Source organism: Rhinolophus ferrumequinum, chromosome 21 (assembly GCF_004115265.2).
Source record: "Rhinolophus ferrumequinum isolate MPI-CBG mRhiFer1 chromosome 21, mRhiFer1_v1.p, whole genome shotgun sequence".
Lineage (NCBI taxonomy): Eukaryota > Metazoa > Chordata > Mammalia > Chiroptera > Rhinolophidae > Rhinolophus > Rhinolophus ferrumequinum.
Genome location: NC_046304.1, coordinates 10,248,516 through 10,261,794, shown reverse-complemented (window position 1 = coordinate 10,261,794; position 13,279 = coordinate 10,248,516). Strand labels below are relative to the sequence as shown.

General features: G+C 49.0%; 1 protein-coding gene across 2 annotated transcripts in view; it reads right to left on the bottom strand.

Moving 5' to 3' along the window:
• PIK3R6 (phosphoinositide-3-kinase regulatory subunit 6) overlaps positions 1–201 on the bottom strand; it is a 58,696-nt gene extending 58,495 nt beyond the window's left edge. For both annotated transcript variants that reach the window (XM_033089093.1, XM_033089094.1), the window contains exon 1: positions 41–201. The gene's annotated coding sequence lies outside the window, so the exon portion shown is untranslated. The remainder of the gene's footprint in view (positions 1–40) is intronic.
• Between the last annotated feature and the right edge of the window lie 13,078 nt (positions 202–13,279).

Below are 13,279 nucleotides of genomic sequence, written 5' to 3'. Positions count from 1 at the left end.
TGGCTGCCTCCCTGGAGACCCCACACTAGCCAGTACCTACCTCGGTTCAGCTGCTGCAGCTCAACTCCCCAAGTCCGTCAGTCAATTAGCTCTCCACAGTCCTGCTCGGGGAGGCCGTCTGTCCCAGAGGACCTGATCTTTTAGAGGATCCCACACTGGTGTTTTCAGTCTCAGCTACAGACACCAGATCTGCAGAGAAAAGCCCAGTGTCGCACAGGCCTGGCTCTGTCCCCTCCTCTTCCTTCCCCTTCCCCAAGGGCCTCAGAGCTCCTCCCTGAACACATCCTGCTGTGAGGTTGCTCTTAGAGAAGCATCTGTGGTCACCCATGGTCACCGGAGGTTCTCCATTCTTATCAGGCAGGAGAGGAAAATTTCCATAGTGTTCCCCTCTGATGCCCATGGGCAGTGATGCGGGGAACCCTGACTTCTCTCTGGAGCTCCAGACACACTAACCACCCCCACTTCTGGACGTTGTCAGCCAGATGGCCTGCAAGCACCTCCAACTCAATGTATATGAACCAACCTCATCATTTCCCCATCTAAAGCCACTTTTCTGCTCCTCTTCTTAGAATCAGAAGTATCATTCTTAACACCTCTGTCTCCCTCACCTCTTACATCTAAACAGCACCAAGTCCAGTCACTATCTTGTAAGTCGACCCCTTTTTCTCACTCATCACTGCTTCATCTCAGGCCACCATTGTCCTTCTCCTAAGTTACAGCAACAGCCTGATGTCATCATCTAATGCTGCCTCCACCTTGCAGCCAAAGGTCTCTTTCTAATAGTGAAACACAATCTGATCACTTTATACCTTCAATGGCTCCCTATTACCTTTAAGAGAACTGCCAAAGTCCTTAGCATGACTTGCGAGGAACTTCGTGATCTGGTCCTTCCTTAAATCTCCAGCCTCAGGCTTTCTCTCCTCACTCTGACCCCGCCCAGCAGCTCCCAGTGATCCAGGCCTTCACCTATGCTGTGGGATTCTCTTCCCAACCCTTCTCCTGGCTCATCCCTACTTATCCTTCATTCAGCAGAGAAGAGCGAAAAAAGAGGAAGGAGGAAAAGTGAAATGCTGCACCAGCTGGGGGAGGAGAGAGTGTCAAGGAGATGACAATCAAGTCTGCCAAAGATTGCAAAGAGAACAAGGTGTGGAGGATGAGAAAGCATCTGCTGGCCCGGACAATTAGGAGACAGCAGTGCTGGGAAACAGATTCCCGCCAGTGGGACATATTTGCTAGTTTGTCACATTCTTTCTTTTTCTCACGTTTTAAAGCCAAGCAATGTTTGGGGGAATCTCCGACACATTTCTAGAGCTTTGTAAAGCTCTCATGACTCTATGCTGTCATTGATTTGGCCTAATAGGTAAATGGAGAGAGACAGATGGCTGACAGCTTTGTTTGAACATGTGGATTCAGCTATGCCTGAAACCCTGATGCCTAGATCTACTCTTAAGTGGCTCAACCATGTGATCCAATAAATTCACCCTTTTTTAAAATTAAACTTTGAGTTGGGTTTCTGTCACTTGCAACCAAAGGATAAGTCACTTTTTCTGCAAGGCCTTGAATGCATTCTGTTCTATCCCCTCATTTCCCAGAAGAGGACATTTGGGGGGGAAAAAAAAAGGTCCAGAAATTTGAATCATTTACTCTGTGACTCTGCTTCCCTCCCACGTGTACTTTTCTGTCCCCCTCATGTGACTGGAATCACGTCCTATCTTGCATCTTTGTATTAGAGTTCCTAGGTCCCATATCTGCCTTGTCCCTCTGCCCTTGCACAATAAGTTCTGGGAAAGCAGAGAGTGGGTCTTTTTCATTAAGACAAGAGAATGTTAAGAGAATGCATGGCTCATTAAATAAAGCAAATTGATGAATGGGTGAATGGAGGAAGGAAGGAAATGAACAAAGACCAAGAACTCAGCCACCGTAGGTTCAAGATTCAGCAACAGCCAGGCAGTGTGGCCATCGAGGGCAGCCCCTCTCCTTATCAACTATGGCCTAACTGAATCGGAAATCACAAGCTGATGTTGCCTCTTGCGGCTGCCCTGCTCCTCTTATCATTAGCTGCTGTGTCCAAGACGGCATTGGGTGTGGTAACCACGAAGGGGACAGCTCGGTGCCTGAGGACAGCTCCAGAGCTGTCCCCTGCAAAGAGGAGCTGAGGCTTCTTCTCAGGTTCCTCTATCTCAGCCTGGGCACTGGGAAGTGTATTCAGTAACTCGCCTTGGGCTGTGAAGTTACTGATCTTTTCTGAAGACAATGGACTGTTCTGTTCCATCCTCATCCCTCTCTTCAGGAGAACAACCTCCCGCCCCCAGTCCCTTCTATTCAGAAAAATACTTCTTATCTATTACAAAGCATCTGAGAGCTTTAATCAAAAACTAAATCCTCTTGCAAATGTGAACCAAGCCATGAGGGCAGGGGGACCAGTGCTGGGATCTGAAGGACCAAGTTATTGGAGTCAGGAAAGAAATATTTGCTTTGGAAACAAGCAACCCAGGGTAACCTGTGTCCTTGCTCCAGCTCCATCTTCTCAGGGAGTTGTCTCTGGGATCGTTCAGCAGCAGATGCCGAATTCATCATCTCTGAGTTTTCTGAGGAACCCACTCACAGAAAATAATAATAAGCAATGTAGATTTTATGGAAGATTCCATCAAGGGGATTAAAAAGGAGTGTACAAATCCTTTGTGGCTATTTTCATTGTCCCGACAGCCCCCCGCCATGCCATTGGACTGGTAGGTTGGGATAGGGTAAAGGGTTTTTTTCTTTATCTTTTCTCCCCAAGTGACCCCACCTGAACTCCTGGCTCCTCTTGCCCAGATTTTTTTCAGACATATCAACATCTTTCGAAGTGCATGCAGAGCACTTCAACTCCATTCTAATCCTTACCTCTGTTTTAATACCCCAAACTCATTAGCAATACCCCCAAACAAACGGCTCTCTGGCTAGAGGACCCCTTCTTAGAAAGCTGTGTGAGGTAATAAACCAGAAAATGGCTGTTTTCAAAACACATTTTACTTAATTTATGCCATCACCTCATTAGTTGGGTAAACTGGGCTCACATAACCAGTGGTGGTAGAACTTGAACCAGGGACCACCCAGTCCAGGGGCTTCCCACAGCATCGCAGCGGGGACCTGCAGGCTGAGCCAGCCTGAAGCATGGCCCACACTGCTCAGCTCTCAGCTCCACTCCAAGAAGACCCAGGCAGTGACATGACTGGTGCCTGATGGGCACCTCTGCTTCTAGTGAATTCCTTCCAGCTCTCACATGCATGGCCCAGGGAAGAAGGGGCTGCGGGACGATGTCATGCTCTAAACCAGTGGTTCATAAAGTGTGGTTACCTGGACCAGCAGCATCAGCAATACCTGGGAACTTATAGTGTAAGCGTGACCCTCACTTGGTAGATCAATAATGTAATTAAACTTAGCTAGTATGCAGTTTGATCCATCCTGATATTTAGCTGTTTCGTCTTTATTTCTCCTCCCACCAATGAACAGAAGAACTCTATTCCCTTTTTCAAGGCTACCCATACCTTTTAATTAACAAACATCCTAACCTGAAAAGAGCAGCTTCTTTAAAAGGACGAGACCCAAGATCACTCACAACCCCCTTGCACTTTCTCGGCTACAGGACAATGAGATTTAAGATAACATTGAGGCAGACCTGAGGCTTCAAAAGACCCCCAGAGACGACTTCTCTAACTATTAGCCCTGAGGCCTGCTTGCCTTTGTTCTTTCCCACTTACCTGCCTATAAAGCCTCTTAATCATTTTTGGCTCCTGGGGAAAACAGTTTTTTAGACAGGAGTCTGCCATTTTCCCTAGCTGCCCAGCATCTAGAATGAAGGACGATTTTCTCCTCACCAACCCTTGTCACTCTAGTTTTTTGGACCGTTCGGGCAGTAAGCGGTACCGAAGCTGATTTTGGTAACATTAGCAACTAGTATTATCTGCTGTGGGTTTGGGCAGGAAGGGGCTGTGCACATGCTGGGAATTTTCCATCCTTTTCCTTCCTTGTTGTTCTGAGGGGTGTGCCAGCATGCAGAATTAAGACTAATTGGGGTGACAGTCATGGGAAGCAGATTTCTGATTTATATCTATCCACTTACCCTTTTAGCCATTCTTCTCTTTTGGGGGGGAGGGGGAGTTTTTATTTTAAACACCATCCACAATGTTCTTTTTTTTTTTTTTTTAAATTTATTGGGGTGACAATTGTTATTAAAATTACATAGATTTCAGGTGTGCAATTCTATATCACATCATCTATAAATTACATTGTGTGTTCACCACCCAGAGTCAGTTCTCCTTCCATCACCGTATATTTGATCCCCCTTACCCTCATCACAATGTTCTTTTTAACTTCAGTGTTTAAACAAATTAGACAAGTAATTCGTAAGTACACTTCCATTGAAAAAACACTCAAACATTATAGCAGTATATAGAGTAAAAAAGAGTCTCATCTTCCCCAGTTTTGTCAAAGACCGTCGCCCCCAAGTCTAAGCCACCAGAAGTCCCCAATTTGGGGTGCGATGAACAGGGAGACAATTCAGTGAGAACAGCTCAATTGTGAAACAGCTCAGGCATGAAACAGCTCAGGCGAGGTGGCTCAGGGTTAGAACTCAGTCTGCAAACTGGAGGATGCAGCCAAGTGCTGAAAGGGGAGGCTGTCCCTCATTGGTTCATTTTCATGCAGATGAAGAATCCAAATTCACACAGTTCTATTGGTCCAAATAGCACTGCCCGGACTGGTCAGCTCCACATGTTCTGATTGGTCAGCAAGGATAAATAAAATGAGGGTATAGTTAAGCAGCTCTGATTGGATGGGGCAGGTCTTCAGCCTATTGGTTGAATTTCGATCCTAGGAGCTCTCTTATAAGGGTCAACTCAGCCGGTAGGAACACAGTGCAGGAGGCTGGCAGCTCAGTCTGCAGTTTTCCCCTGATATGCAGTGTACATGAGGGACCTCTGTAAATAATGGCTATTAGACTCTGGCTATGAATTTGAGCCCAGATAACCACAAGGAGTCTTTCTTGAGGGTCTATTCTTTCTTGGGGTTGACAGTTTCTTTTCCCTCCTCACCCAGTGGTAACTATAGTCAACAGCTGGGGGTGATTTATACAAACTGTTGTTCAACTGGCTTAGTTTCTTTGGACATCATTATGTATCAGTATGCAAGAATCTACCACATCCTTTCTTTAAATTAATGTGCCTGTATTTTCTGGACTAGTAATATATCTATATGGGTCAAGATGGAAAAGATACAGAGAAAAGCAGCCCACTCCCTCTTCCTCAAGCCGCCCTTCAAGTTGGTGAAGAAAACCTTGTGACACAGCCCGCCCCCAACCCAGGCTTCTCTTTGCAGGTGCACTTATACCCCTCCCAAACTCCTCAGACCCTCAGGCCACTTTGGGACAGGGTGATTGGCAGAGAGAACTTGGGGATGTCATGGAGGGCGGATTCTGGTCGCTTACGCTTACGTCTGTTCTCAGGTCAGCCTGATGAGGGAGGCAACGTGGACCCGCCTTCTTTGCCCCAGCCCCACGTCTTTACTTCCCTAAAACCTAAATTCCTCCCAGAGCTGGAGGAGGTGAGCTTGAGAGGAGGTCTGCAAGCTTCCCAGAATTTGAAGGAGGTGCTGGAGCCTCTTGTCTGTATAAAACATCCATCACAGTCACTGCTTCCTTCTTGTAAATGAATTCTCACTAAGAAAAAGGACTGGCCAGCAGGTCAAGAAGGCTAGGGGTTAGGGAAAAATTCAAAGACCTCCACCCTTAATTATCTGTGTAAATTGCCTAACACATCCTTGCCCCATGCACATTTGCGCGCGCGCGCACACACACACACACACACACACACTCCAAAAGTGGGGACAAGTAACCTGGCAGGGTTCTTATCCTTGCAGCTTCTCGCTGCACAGGCCCTTCCTTCCTCCTCTCTGGGTCTCAGTTTCCTCATCTATAACCAGAGGGATTGGAGAGGGTGTCTGCAAAGCCCTCACCAGCTTTTTCGATCCCCAGACAATCCCGGTTCTGACCTCAGAACCAGGATTAGGTGGTACAGTTTGCGCAGAGAAGGCCTCTGGTACAAAAGGCCCCTTTGCTTGGGTATTCAGAGTAGGGGTTGGGGGTGGGGTAGGGCTGGTCCCCTCCCACTTCCTTATCTCCAGGGGTCCTGGGAGACCTCTTTGGGCCAGCTCTTGGGCCTGGAGCAACATTCACCGGGGCTTCCTTCCTGCCTCCCGCCCTCAGCAGTGGACAGCACAGACCTGCCTGGAACACTGCCAATCCATTGCCGGCCCCAGCTTCCCTCTCCTCCTCCAGCTCCTCCCCCTCTCAACCCTACCCATCCCACCACCCCCACCATTCCTGAGGGGGCGGTGAAGAGTGTAACTTCCAGCTTAGTCAGAGCTCCTCCAGAATTCCATTAAAATGAAGCCATCCTTCTCTGATATCTGTGTGAACTTGACCTTTCTGGGCCTCAGTTTCCCCACCACTCACATGAGGGGTTTGAGGGAGCAGCATAGCTTAAGGACTCTGGGGCCCCGCTGTCTGGGCTTGAATCCTGGCTTCCCCTTTTTGCTGTCTCTGTGAACTTGGGCAAGCTCCTTACCTTCTCTGTCTCAATTTCCCTATGTGAAAATGGGGGCATAATAGCACCTGCCTCATGGGACCTCATGGGGCTGTTGGGAGGCATAAGTGATATGACATAAGCATGTAAAGCACTGTTGTGTGGCAGACCCTGCTCGCTGCGCCATTTGTCATGCAGGGCGGCCTGCGGGGTCTCTGCTCCCGCTCCCCACATAAGAACACAGGACATGGAGAGGCCAAAAGGAACACCCACGGAGCCATAGGTAGGGGAGTCACACCACTGTATTCTCACTGGCGGCTGGGTTGGAGACACAGGAAACAGGAGCCACACGATCCGCAACCTCACTCTGCCGCTTGCAGACTCAGCCACCATCTTCTCGCTAGCCCCCATTTGCTGCTAGCGTAGCCACGGCAGTTATATTAGAGGCCAATGGCTCACTGGTTACAGCTGACGGCCAACTAGCCACAGCTGATGGCCATCCAATCACAGTTGATGGCCATTTACTACCCGAGTGAGCACCTTTCCACGTGAGGCCGGGAGCCTGGAAACTGCACTCCTGGCTCTGTCCCCACAAGCACAGAGACAGCACTTGGCATGTGTAGTGATGTAATGCCTAACAGTAAGTGCTGTAATGTTTGCTAATATCTGTTTGAAATAGCTTGACATTCAGTGGTGATTCCCTGGTCATGCTGCAGTGACATATGAAGCTCAGCCTTCCAGCTCTAAATGTCTGAGATTCCCCAAATGGGCACTGTCTCTTCCCACTCACCCTGCAGAGAGAGGCACGCTGTGGGGACAGAGCCCCAGAGAGCAGTTTCCAGGCTCTCGGCCTCACGGGGCAGGGAGGTGTGCTGACTCGGGTAGTAGATGGACATCGGTTGTGGCTAGTTGGCCATCAACTGTAACCATTGAGCCATTGGCCACTAATATAACTGCAGCGGCTGCGTTGGGGAGTGGAGTCGAGGAGAATTGAGTCAGTCGGTTGGCAGAAAGTGGACAGCAGGTCGCACGTCGTGTGACTCCAGCCTCTAGTGAGACTATAGTGGTGTGACACCCCTACCTATGGCTCCGTGGGTGTTCCTTATTGGCCTAGCCACATCCTGCGTTCTTATGTGGAGAGCGGGAGCACAGACACCGCTGGACGCCCCGCATGACAAATGGCGCAGCGAGCAGGGTGTGGTGCTGGCCGAAACTCACCGAAGGATGGTGGAGCAGTTTGTGCGTGTAAAAGTTCAGCTTCGGGAGTCCCATGAGGAGCGACGCCAGGAGCAGGAGGCGCGGTCTGCCTGAGAGACTCGAGCCTCCAGATGGCACACCTCCTTCTTGGCCATGGAAGGCGTTGTCCTCCTTTTGTTGATCTGCTTCTGCTGTAGGCTCCGAGGATTGTGGACATTATACACCGAGGCCACCACCCACTCAGATGCCTGGCACGGTGAGCAGGATTCCGGCCAGGTAGAAATGGCATCTGACTCTGGGCAGGAGGACATATGGCCCCCACACAGTGTGTCGTGCCTGGTGGACACTGTTCTCAGGAGGTGGACCCCCAAGGAGGGTGGGAGGACATGGACGGCTCTCCGGCCAGCGTGGAGAGGGCCCTGCAAGCTCTGGCTGAGCGGTTGCCGGAGGAGAAGGGTACAGCCGGCCGCGTGGGCTGGATGTTCCTCACGGCCTTGAGTCTCAACACGGAAAATGCACTTAATGAAATGGCCCAGGTGCCGGACCAAGTGTCCCGGTTGGAGGCGCTGGAAGCTCGCGTCCGCCTGTTAGAAGAGGGGTCCCACAGTGGAGACTCTGAGGCAGAGGCGGAGGAAGCGAGTGGAGACAATGTAGCTCTCAACCCCCAAACCCAGCAGATCTTGAAGCAAAGGGTAAAACGTGAGCAACCTTTGGGCCCCGGGGGCGTTGCTGCTGGCAACCCAGCTGTGACTGAGTTCACAACCTACACCCCTTACACTCCCATTGAGCTGCAGGAGCTGGGGAGGCGGTACAGACAGAGCCCTGGAGAGCCAGTCTTGGCTTGGCTACTACGTTTATGGGATGAGGGAGCAGACAACATTCTCTGTTCCCCAGGTGAGATGGAAAAGCTAGCCTTCGTGACAGTGCATCCGTCCCTGTGACAAAGGTTACAGAACTGCCATAGGTTGGCCCACGACCAGGGCAACCATTCTCTAATGGAGTGGCTCACTGCTGCGGTACGCACAGTATGGGGACAGGCTGGCGAGCTGCCAGACACTGTGAGTCAATGGCAGTCATATACGGAACTTACTCAAATCATCCGTGAAATGGGTATGAGACATGCAATTTTCAACCTTAATATGCAGGGGCCAGAGGACGAGCTTTTTACAGCCAGCATGAGAGATCTGGTTTTGGATACTGCACCTGCAAGTTCTTTTGGATCCTTGGGTGCCATTCTTACACCCTATGTGGGGTGACGGATCCATGAAGTTACAACTGCCATGGCCACCCTAGGGGATGTTGAAAGCCGGAGGCGAAGGAAGTTAAGACAGGAGGTCCGCGCAGTTGAGACCTGGAAGCCCAAATCAAAAGTAAAGGGGCGAGGTCGCGGGCCTCAGAGAGTAGCACGCACGCAGATCGGTGTGATCTCGTGGCAGCAGGGGTCGATCGGGAGAAAATAGACTGACCCAATGCACTCCTGCTGGAACTTTGGAAACAGTTGCGTCCAGAACAGCAATTCCGGAGAAGCCTAAAGGAGAAGTCTGGGAAAGCGCGACCCGTGTCCCTCCAGGACTTCATGCAGCCACCTGAGGCCGACTCCTTTCAGCTTGATTAGAGGTGGGGCCAAGGTACCCAGTCAGAGGGGACGAGCAGGAACTGGAGGCCCCACGTGGAACTGTCCATACATTGGTCCCCTTCTAATGTGCAGAGGGTTTTGGCCCTAGTGGACACTGGCGCAAACTGCAGTCTTGTTTATGGGAACCCAGAACGGTTCCCCAGACCAGCAATCTGCATTGATGGCTACTGTGAAAGACTGTGACTGTAAAAGCTGTTTCCTTACCACTGGGTATGCGAAGGCTTCCCCCTCGTACCTACAAGGTTTATGTCTCCCCTGTTCCGGAGTATATTCTAGGGATGAACGTGCTACATGGCCTCAGCTTACAGACGTCGGTAGGAGAGTTCCGTCTCTGGATCCGGGTGGTGAAAGTGGTGACATGCGGGCATGCTCACCACCCTCCTCAAGTGTTGCCACAGCCCCGACGCGTGGTTACAGTGTGACAGTACACTGCCAGGAGACTGGTGGTACCCTAAGAAGTCCAGGAAATCTGGCTGTGCCCAGAAGGACTGGTGGTGCCCTGAGAAACTCTGGCTGTGCCCAGAGAGAGTGGCAGTGCCCTGAGAGCCCTGGCTGTGTCCAGGATACTGCATTCACCTCCAGGCTCCTCACACAGGGACCCTCGTGGAAGATGCTTGTCGTGTAGATTGTGAGGCATGACCCTGTAGGGGTGAAGTGTGGGGACAGAGCCCCAGAGAGCAGTCTCCAGGCTCTCGGCCTCACGTGGCGGGGGGGGGGGTGCTGACTCGGGTAGTAGATGGCCATCGGTTGTGGCTACTTGGCCGTCAGCTGTAGCCAGTTAGACAATTGGTCCCTGATATAGCTGCCACGGCTGTGCTGATTAGTGAGTTGAGAGTGAGTTGAGTTGGTCGGATGGCAGGCAGAAAAGCAGACAGCAGTTTGCACATCGTGTGACTCCATCCTCCAGTGAGACTACAGTGGTATGACGCCCCTACCTATGGCTCCATGGGTTCTTTTTTGGCCTAGCCACATCCTGCGTTCTTATGCGGGGAGTGGGAGCAGAGACCCCTCAGGCCGCCCCGCACAACACACACTGTGGGGACAGAGCCAGGCGAGCAGTTTCCAGGCTCTCGGCCTCACGTGGAAAGGTGCTGGCTCAGGTAGTAGATGGCCATCAGCTGTGACTAGTTGGCTATCAGCTGTTACCGGTGAGCCATTAGTCACTGATATAACTACCGTGGCTAAGCTAGCAAGCCCAGATTCCAGTAGCATGGTGGGTTGCAGTTAGTAAGTGAGGTTGGTTGGCAGAGAAGCGGACGGCAGATTGCGGATCGTGTGGCTCCTGCTTCCTGTGTCTCCAACCCAGCCGCCAGCGAGAATATAGTATGACTCCCCTATCTATGGCTCCGTGGGTGTTCCTTTTTGGCCTCACCATATCCTGCATTCTTGTGTGGGGAGTGGGACCAGAGACCCCGCATGATGCCCTGCATGACACACACACATGGTGGGCATGTGGCCACAGCCACCTTTCCAGGGACTACACATTCAGAATTGCTGGGAGTTACGGACTAAATATTTGTATCGCTAACCTAAAAATAAAACCAAAATGAGACTCAACAAGCATTTATTTGAGATCAAAAAGAATAGCTATTCTGGAAGCACCGATTCAGGCAGAAGCCCAAATAGTGTTCCAATGTGGAGATAAAGGCAAGGGGTATGTCTGAGAAAGGGAAAGAGACCGATTACATCAATAGAAGGAAGGCATTTCTATTGGTGCAGATGAGCTAACATAGTGACACTAATTCCAAACAATGTTTTTAATTTTCAGTCAGTCTAGTAGTCATAATGTCTGTTTTCTTGTTATCTTTGCAAACACTTGTTTGGGATACAACGTTGCTTTAGGCCCAGTCCAACGGTTATTTTCCCTGTTTTAATATTCCAAAGATTTGAGGAATACAACTGAAAGGCAGTTCCTTTGGGATGGCAGCTCTAGCTCCATTTTAAAGTGGCTCTGTTCATATATACATATGAATATATGTGTATAAAATATATGTACATATTTTTAAATATACATATATAAATTATGTATATTTTTAATAATACAAATATAAATATATATGTTTAATATACATATATAAAATATATGTATATATTTTTTTTTACGTTGTCCTCCCAACATTCATATGTCGAACACCAATGTGGAGGTAATTAAATTTAGATGACATCATGAGGATAGAACTCCCGTGATGGCATTCCTGTCCTCATAAGAAAAGGGAGAGATCAGAGCTTCCACTGTGTGATGACACAGTGAGAAGGTGGCTGTCTGCAAACAAGGAACACAGCCCTCACCAGATACCTAACCTACCAGTACCTTGATCTTGGAGATTCCAGAGTCCAGAACTATGAGAAATAAATGTGTGTTGTTTAAATCGCCCGGCCTATGGTATTTTGTTATGGCAGCCTGAGCTAAGACACTGGGACTGTGGTCCAAGCAGGGACACAGGTGCTCCTGCTGAACGGAACAGAGAGAACAAAGTGGCACAGGTGGGGCCGTCTACCACGTGTCTGTTGTCGACCTAAATAAAGAGGTAAACTCAGAAAAGCTCAAAATTGTCAAAAAGACGAGTTTAGTCAGTGATAGCAGAGGAAAATTGCAATTCAGGACAGGCAAACTGTAGTGAGCTACAGGGGAGTTCGTTGAGGGTTTGGGATAGGCTGTATTTATGAGCAGGGGATGTGAAGAAGGGAGAGTTTAGTTATAGTCTGTTAAAATAAAAAACGAATGGAGACCAGCCTTAAAAATTCCCCAAGCGGACAAAGTGAGTCCAGTCATACAAACAAAGCTCAATTCAGCTTATTTTGTGAGATCAACCCAACTGGGGTCATTTCTCATTCATGCCTCTGGAAATCATAAGTAAAACTTCCTAAGGTTAATGTGAGAAAATTCCAGTATTATCAGTTTTCTGTAAATTAGGCATTGATGGGAAACCAATCTCTCAGTTCTTAAGTTTTATTTTCCTGACAGCATATGTATGAGATTTTCCATTTCATATCCTCTGGTTCCATTTTAGATTGAAATTCTATTACACTTCCTTTACCCCCAGAAGGGTTGGGAAGGGCACTCTTTTCCCAGGAGAACCCGATTTTATGGGTAGGGTTCAGTGAGGAAATAGAGGGATTCAGAAACTTGGGAAAGGAAGGAGCAGCTTCTTCCCCAAGAAAACCAAAAAGCCTTCTTTCGAGGTGACAGCTAACATGCCAATCCTGGAGGGTGTGACAGTAGAGGACAGGAAGTCTGAAGCCCTGGGGGAGGCACCAAGCAGGGGGGAGTCCACATCCAACTCCTGTGTGTGTGAAGCTGCAGGGCCTGGAAACCTCTCTGATGCCTCAGCTTTGAGCAGACTGAGGGGACCTCGGGTGTTCCTTGCCCCAGGGGTTGTGGGAGAGGAGGCATGACTTGGATGTCAGGGACCTCAATGACAGGTCTGAGGATGGCGACAGACCACTATATTCTGGGCTCTAGAGGAAGCTCCAAGCTGCCATAAGAGAACAAATTGATAAGTTGGACTTCATTAAAATTAAAACCATCTGCTCTGCAAAAGGCACTGTTCAAAGAATGAAAAGAGAAGACACAGACTGGGAGAAAATACTTGCAAAACATTTATCTGATAAAGGACTGGTATCCAAAATATATACAAAGAATACTTAAAATTCAACAGTACGAAAGCAAACAATCCAATTTAAAAATGGGCAAAAGATCTGAACAGACACCTCACCAAAGAAGATACATGCATGGAAAATAAACACATGAAAATATAATAATCATTAGGGAATTGCAAATTAAAAGAACACTGAGATTTCACTACGTGCCCATTAGAATGGATAAAACTCAAACACTGACAACACCAAATGCTCATGAGGATGTGGAGTCACAGGAACTCTCATC